Genomic DNA, 8,296 nt, shown 5'->3' on the forward strand with positions numbered 1-8,296 from the left:
AGGGTGCTGTGTGGGCATCACCCCGTCTCGGTCTGGTGTGGTGGGGACACAGACATCCCTCTGTCACCCGCACCACCCCGCAGAGCTGGCTCTGCTCGCAGAGGTGCCTCTGACTTAACATTGCAGGTTCTCTGAGTCCTCTCACCTAATTACAATCTTAATTACAATCTGTGGCTACATTCTGATGCCCCTGTAAAAAGCTGCTCCCCTGGGCTGACCCCTTTGTATGTGCACAGAGGGACAGCAGTGAATGTTACGGGCGCACAGGGCTGATGGGCAGGAGCGGGGGAAGATAAAGTGCACAGACAGGGAAACTGAGGCACGGAACAGGGGAACATCCTCAGCCTGGCTTCTCCCTTGAACACACAGAGCACTTTTATCATCTGTGCACTCACTGGGGGTGTATAAGCAGAAATGCCCCAAAACATTTATTTTAATGATTTTGTCCCTCTTTAACCCGTTTACTTATGGTTGTCCATTTTGCCTGGGTCCGCAGGGGCTTGCTCAAGTCTGGGAGTTCACGGAGATTCCCAGCCCCAAGCACAGCCGGGGCTCCTCAGTCCCCACATCACCATCAGACACAGTTGACACCCCAAAGAAAACCAGAAAAAAACCCCAAATGCCATAAACTCTGCTTGGCCACAGCAAGCACGTAGCTGTTGCTAGGATTATTTTCCATTCAGCAGGACACAAACTATCTCAGGCACGAAGTCAATTCCCCCACCATGAGGACGGGTATATGGTATAGGGAAAGCCGCAGCAGGTGGGCTGTATAGACCCCTCCATACATACACACACGCACACACAGACACACGCACACACAGACACTCGCCCGGCGCTTTGTTTTACATTTTGCCACTGTGTTGCCTCCAGCCCATGTCTCCCAGTCAGCCCCGGCTGGGAACAGTTTGCTTTGCAAAGGAAATTCCAGCACAGGAAGGTGAAGGCAGCCAGGCAGGCACTGGAGGCAGCAGGCTGAGCAAAAGTGCTTTTTAAAGTTGTTTGGTAATTCTTTTTACTCCTTTGTAAAAGGCAAGGGGACCCCCAATGTGGCCGGGTGGGATGGGATGGTGCCCGGGTGGGAGATGTCTCCGAGCAGCCAGGCAGCAGCTGTGGGCTGCCCACAACCCAGGCAGACGTCGACAGCAAGAAATAGGAGCAAAGGAACCCGCGGCCGGTTCGGGATGCTCTCCAGCTCACGGCGTCAGTGTTTGCAGGGAGAGAGGCTGAGGCTGGGCTCTGCCAGACCCAATCTCCCCCACACGGACCACCGTCCTGAACTCCAACTTGCACAGGCACCGTCAGCACCAAAAAGGGTTAAAAAAACCTCGCTAATAACACTAATAACTGCCCCATCCTGCCTGCCTGTACAACAGCCAGGTGCTGGCAGGAGCCGAGTGGGTCCCTCGCACCTTCCCCCTCCCTGGGACAGCCTCCTGGGGACAGAGACGGCGAGGACTTACCTGCACGCAGGGCTCCCCTTCCCTCGCCGCAGCTCCTCTCTGCCTGATGTTCACTCTGTGAAAGTGGGAAGCGTTTTAGATCATGCAGTAGGTTATATATTGTCTGCAAGTCTGGCCCTAGGGCGTCCATCAGTTGGTCTTGCTTTGCTCCTGCCCCTATATGGAAGATGCATCACATGCTCCGCAGCTCCCAGCTATCAGCCTGGCGAAAGGGGAAAAGAAGAAGGAGAGGAGAAAGGGGGAAGAAAAAAATTAAAAGGATCTTCATCATCATGAAAGAGGCAGAGAGAATTTCTCAGTGGAAAACCCACCAGCCAGAAATCCCTGCCTGACCCGAACTTTCCTCGCTCTGCTTTTGTTATCCCTGGCTCCCAGTGGCCCCCTTTCATCTGCTGTTCAAGGCCAGTGAGATGTGAAGGCGCCTTTGCCTTGATCCCGCGCCTGCCTCGCCGCCGAGCAGGTGAGGGGCTACGGCTTCGCTTCCACCTGCAGTTAGAGCTCTGAGTGCAAAATATTTATCCCTCCCCAGTAATGCCCCCGGTGCTGCCAGGCTGGGCAGGGATGGGGCGCCTCCAGGGCTTTCCAACCATCCTTCCCTGAACACACCAGGTCCTGGGGCATCATGGCCACCACACTGGTGCAAAGCTGCTGAGATGGCATCTCCTGGAGGGGGGAGCTGGCCAGGAAGAGCTATGTGCAGTGCTTGGGACCAGGGCAGCCCCCTTCACCCCTCCAAGGGAAAGGGGTGTAGGTGGGGAGCTGCTGGCACATCGTCAGGCGTGCGCGGATGTCCCAGCCACTGCCACAGTGGGGACAGTAAGGACAGGCAGGAGGCTGCTGCACCTACTGTCCTGCTACATGTCCCCGATGGTTTGAGGACATTTCTCTGGCAGGAGCAGAGAAGTTTCCCCCCTTTTCTCCGTCTCCAGCCTCCCCAGCAGCTGGGGTGCACAACAAGTTGTGTGGTCAGGGGCTGCATATCGTGGGCAGAAATTCCCGTTTTACCACCTTCTCCACCAAATTTTACCCAGTGGCTTCTCAGCTCTTGGTACAGCTGCCACCACCCCACCAACTCCCCACAGCAAAGCGCCAGTCCTGCTTCTCTGCTCACCTTCTGTGCCTCTTGGCCTCTGAGAAGGGCACATCAGTCTCCATTTTGGGTAGGGCATTCCCAGCTGGAGCTCCTCCGGGAAAGCACGCCCCGAGTGATGTCTTTGGGTCAACACAGGAATCGTCTCCCCAGCACTGTGGCTTGGTGGTCCCAGCAGCCACGCGGGTGACTTGGTCTCCCTGCCAAGCAAGCCTGTCCTTGGAAAGGGGACACCATGGCAATGATGTCCCTCCCAAACCCAGAGTCTTCCTTGGAGCATGCTGTCTTCTGGTTGACTTGGTCACGTACAGCACAGATGAATCGTTTGTCTATAATTAAAGTTTCCTGTTTTTCTTATAAATATGGTGTTTCCTTTTTCAAATGTTTTCCTTTTTATTTGTATTTTGTTAGGGTTCAAAACCTAAGAATTTTTCATTAAAATCTTGTTTTGTTCCCTTCCCAAAACATCCCGTCTTGGATTGGCTGGGCTGACAATGTGCTCACAAGGTCCGAGATCCTGCCCGCAAACCTGTATCTTTTTCTGACCTACATTTCCATCTCTTCAAAAATATTTGGAAAAAAACCCAGCATTGTGCTACACGACTTAATTGAAACAATTCTGGAACCTCGGGTACATCACAGCTGAACATGGGAGAGGGACCCTCCATCTGACACAAACATGGGGATTTTTACTTTGAGGTGGCATCTAATAGGACCATCTAATTACGTGGCATCTGGCACTGAGCCTCATGAGGTCATAAGCAAAGATTTTTTTATAACCATCTTAGGAGCTGAAGGGCCAAGGGTCAGGCTGGTAATGTGTCTGCACAGAAGGGTCTGTCTGGGCAGAAGGCATCTAGCAGGGGTTGCATCTACTGCCTTTGGTTCATTAGAGCTGGACTTGAGCTCTCCTACCTTGGGGTTCATGCATCATCCTGCTAAAGCTCTTCCTTAGGCAATGCAGCTTCACCAGTTCCCATCTTTCTGAGGATCTCAGGGGGAAAGTCCTGGAGAGGCCAATGCCTGGTCTGACCATGCTTTGTCCAGATGGACCATGATTTACCCAGAGATCCACGTTCTCACAACATCATTGCTTCTCATGTCCCTGCATGTTCTGGAGCCTTGCAGTGCTACTGTAGAGGGGCCCACAGCAATGCCAAAATGTCTGGTCTTCCCAACCTCGTTTAAAATAGCTGTGTCAGAGTAAAGGCTGTGACCCTGGACCACCAGTCTCCAGGGACTCGTTGCCATGTGGCAGGCTGAGGGTACCAGATGAGACCAGAACCTCCTGAGACTTTGTAAGAGCATATAGTTCTTTCTCTGAATCAGAGGAGCACAGTCCCCTCTCAGGATCCTTCTCACAACCACTGCTGCTAGCGTATGACCTGGGAGGTCCCATCTTCTAGGGTCAGACAGCCCTATTTAGAGATGGCTTGATGGAAAGGTACAGGTGATTTATTCCAGAGGCAGAGGAGGTCTTTGCCTTTCTGGGGTGCTCTTATCAAGAGGGAAATGGCACTGCTCTTTTCTTCTTAGTTTCAACTGCACTTGGGTCCATTTCAGCCTCTTGAGGTTTTCAGTGACTCTTTCAGCAATCTTGAACTTGCACTCCTGATGATGGAGTTTCTTGTTGGATCCATGCTTTTCCTAGTATTTTGCCACACACAGAGATGCTTTGACAGCTTTTACACTGGGCAAGTGCTCCATCTTCCTTCCCAGGATCACCATCCTATCTGAATAGAAACCTTCATCTCATGCTGATGGCATGAGAGGCTTGGCATGACCTCCCACTAAGCTGGAGGTGTCCTTGCCCAGATAACAGAGCTTCATTCAACCCTAAAGCTCAAAGGCAGCACACTTGCACACAAACCCTCTGTGCCTGTAATCTGCTGACCACTTTGACCACCACACAGCCTTCATGACTAGCTTGATGGGAGACACCATTCTTGTTGCTGAAGGACCCAGGAAAGCGGAGTCCTGGTGCAAACTCACACTTTCTCTGTGTCTTGCTGAGCAGTCTCCTCCTCACCAGACTGGCCTGCTCCGAGGGCCTGGGAACAGGAGTCAAGGGATCAAAGCAGCCAGGGAAACTAATGTCCTTGTAGTTCTGTAAATCTTCCTGCATTCATGAATGGCTCATAAAGGCTTCGAAAGGGATGGGTGAGCAGACCTAGCCAGGCGCTGCTGGGATGGGAACTCCACCAGGAGCTACTAAATACACAGAAATCATGCCTGGTTCATAAAGTCCCTCAGCTATGACTGGTCAAAAGCTTGGAGAGTATCCAAGAGAAGTCTCCTATAAGTTTGCTCTGCTTTTGCCCTCTCCCCTGGGTTTCTACTCTTGAGCACCACCCAGAGACCTTACTAGAAGGACTTCTGGCACGGTCTTATGCAGCTACAGGGTTCTTGTGTAATGTGGGATAGAGCTCAGACACTGAACAAGATGGGGAAGTCTCAGGTCAGTTCCAGAGGGGCCCAGATGACTTTCTCTAGATCTAGTTCAAACTCTCTGTTTCCCTTTTGGGAAGAACTATTCCTTTGACCACAACCTTCCGCAGGTCAGATGGACAATTAACAGCTGTGTATATCTGGTTTTTGGAAGGAAGTTTTTTCTCTGAGGACCGAAGGCAGGACCAGTTCCCATTCCCATGGAGTTTAGCATCTGGAAGATTTTGTTCTTCTGCCCAGAGCTAAAGACTGTTTCCTCTGTTTTGTTTTTTCTGTCCAGTTGAAAGTCCCACCGGAATAGTTTTGTTGAAGGTCTCAGACTTGAATGCTTAGTTGTCTGCATGTCAGTGCATAGGACAGGTGTGGGTGGTTGGGACCTGAAACTACGAGGCTTATCCTGGCTAAGGGCAGAGCCTTTGTTCTCAAAGGAGACAGCCTTGACTAAGTCAGCCTTACCTTTGCAGCTGGCCTCAAGCTGGGGAGAGGAACCTCCATAGGAAATATCAGAGTCCCATCAGGGCAGCCTGCCCACTGCAGTGTGCAATGCTGGGGTGGAGAGGTGGGGGAAGCCCCCTGCCAAGAGGGGAAATTTCCATTTGCTGTGTGGGTCATAGGTGATGGAGGCCATCGTAGGTGATGGAAACCATTGCTGGTGATGGAAGCCACCATAAGTGATGGAGAAGACAGAGAGGCCTGAAGGGACTGTTGCTGCGAAGTCTATCAGCTTTTGCTGTGACAGAGGAACTCAAGAGGCTGGAGGCAGATGCTCTGACAGAATGAAACTGGAGCCCATATCCCTCCTTCCTGCAATTAAAAAGGCGGAAAAGGGGAAAAGAGCAGCTTCGCTGGTGACCTTTCCTTCTTGCAAATCTCAACCTGCCTCACTTCATACACCAGCATCAGGAGCAAACAGCCGGGCTGGGACCTGGCAGACCAGTAGTGGCACAGCACTACCCAAGGAGGTTGGCGGGGTGTGTGTGCGTGTGTGTGTGCACACCAGAGTGCTTGCTTTCTTCCAGCCTGCAGGCTGCTTCGGGGAGGGGGAGTGGGAAGGGTTTGCTTGCCAGCTTCTCCCGAGGTCCACTGAGAGGTGTCTGTAGGGCTCATCTCGAAGAATGTCAGAGTGCATGTGCTCCGCGAGATGGCCTTTCAGAAGGCATCAGTCCCGCTGTCACGCAGTGGACCACAAATCGGGAGTGACAGCTGTCTCCGTGTGCACCATCCATCTGTGGCAAATGTGTCAGCTAGCTGAACACTCCCGAGGAAACTGCTACAGAGCTGGGAGAGGAGGAGGAGAGAGAAAGGGGGAGTGAGAGAGGGGGAAAAAAGCAGCAGCAACAGGGGCGAAGACCAGCAACACGTTAATTCAGCAAGGCCGAGGGTCCTAAACAGGACCTTGTGTAGTGGGCACCTCCACTGCTCTGTGGAGATGCCCACTAAATAACAGCCCTTTGCTCTCCCAATCCAAGAACCAAAAAGCTCTCCATACATGTTAATGATGCCATAAAGCTATTCCAAAAGGTGGTATTATCAGTAATGGTACCACAGTGGAGGGAGGGGGACAAATGGACTTATCCAAGACCATAGCAGAAGGTGCAGTAGACCTGGGAAGAGGATGCAGTGGTCCCAATGCCACCCCAGCTGCTTTCTGCTGCTCAGGGCCAAGGAATGGGAGTAGCTGTTCCCTGTTCTGCTCCTATGGATAACATCTTCCCCTTTTCTCCTCTTTCCTCTTGTCCTTTCCGCCACACTAAATTCTTAATCCTGGGTGAATTTGGTGCTGATGGAAAATCGTAGCCATGGGAACCGCTATTGTTTTACCATTCTTCTGAAGCAGGTACCATATGGTTAAAGACAGAAGTCACCACTTACCTTGATTTTCTCCACTTATCCCATTCAGTTGTGCTTGAAGAGGTGATTTCTTGGGCTGGAAGAAAGTTGGTACTTACAGACCACTCACTCACTCTTTAGCTAATGCTAAGAATGTCAGTTCACCTCACTTGGCATGCATTTTTGATGCTTTTCCAATAATACCTATTGAGATCCTCTATCACAAATTTATCATGGGCACAAAACAACCTTGGGATTGTTGTACCAACTTTGGGGAGCTACCTACTAAATTATGCATGAACTGGAGTCTTCCTAATGGAAAGCTCCTCCAAGTATTACCCATGTAACCCCAGAAACCAAGGAACTGGAAACCCCAGGCCACCAGCTGTAGCTACTCTGGCAGAGACACATGTCTCAGCACCAGCTTGCCCTTGAGAATCAGCAACAACCTGACTCTTTCTGCAGTTGAAAGCTCAGTCTTCATTTTTGGACAAAACCTATGTGTAGGCATCTTCAGGACTGTCTGGAAGGGGGCAGAAGACTTACCTCTTTCCAGTGGAGGTAGGAGAACACAATTAGGAGAAGGGTGCCGTCAAGCTATGGGTCTTTCTCTGTAGATATCTCTATATTATGGTCTCACCTATGCACTCCAAATTTCAGTTGACAATGGTAACTGGGTTGTTTCTGGTCATGGACGGGAGCACAGGAACGATTTAATTTCCAGTGTTAATTTTTCCAGCCTGACACGCCTGCTGCAGAGAAGAAACTTTGTCAACACCAGGCCATGGGTTGTGTAATGATAAAAATATGAGTTTCCCACCCCAGGTCCCAAACTTGGGCTAGATATCTCCTCAAACCTGGGGGTATTTCTTGGCTCTGACTGCTGTCACAATGACTGTAAAACACTTTGTCCATTGAATAGAATAGAATAGAATAGAATAGAATAGAATAGAATAGAATAGAATAGAATAGAATAGAATAGAATAGAATAGAATAGAATGGAATGGAATGGAATGGAATGGAATGGAATAGAATAGAATAGTTCAGTTGGAAGGGAATGACAACAACCATCTAGTCCAACTGCAGTCCTTTCAAACGTTCAACATCAGGAGCTGGGTACTACAGCAAGCCAAAGCTCCTTTATCCTCTGAATTCACTGGAATTTCAAGGAAACATTTCCAACAAAGGAGGCATGAAATCCCTGGCACCAGTTAGGGCAAGCTGGACATCTCTCTCACCACTACAGCGCCGATGAGGAAGCCCCCAAAGCGTAGGCAGTGACGTTTGCATGTTGGCAGCCCCATGCAGTGGGCTTGGGATGCTCACAGGAGTGGAGGAGTGCAGCCGATGGAGCAGCGAGGAGGGCGCTGGGCTGCCCGGGGAGAGGAACCCACCGGCTGGGGAAAGGGAGCGCCGTGACAAGGATCGGTGATCTCAACAGTTTATGCAAGGTCATGCGAGATGC

At 50.9% G+C, this 8,296-nt stretch overlaps 1 protein-coding gene across 1 annotated transcript in view; it reads right to left on the minus strand.

The window, feature by feature from the left end:
* Positions 1-1,473, minus strand: part of NHLRC4 (NHL repeat containing 4) — a 35,668-nt gene extending 34,195 nt beyond the window's left edge. The window contains exon 1 of the mRNA XM_074886324.1: positions 1,464-1,473. The gene's annotated coding sequence lies outside the window, so the exon portion shown is untranslated. The remainder of the gene's footprint in view (positions 1-1,463) is intronic.
* Positions 1,474-8,296: the final 6,823 nt, after the last annotated feature.

The sequence above is a fragment of the Strix uralensis genome, chromosome 16 (genome assembly GCF_047716275.1).
Source record: "Strix uralensis isolate ZFMK-TIS-50842 chromosome 16, bStrUra1, whole genome shotgun sequence".
NCBI classification, from domain to species: domain Eukaryota; kingdom Metazoa; phylum Chordata; class Aves; order Strigiformes; family Strigidae; genus Strix; species Strix uralensis.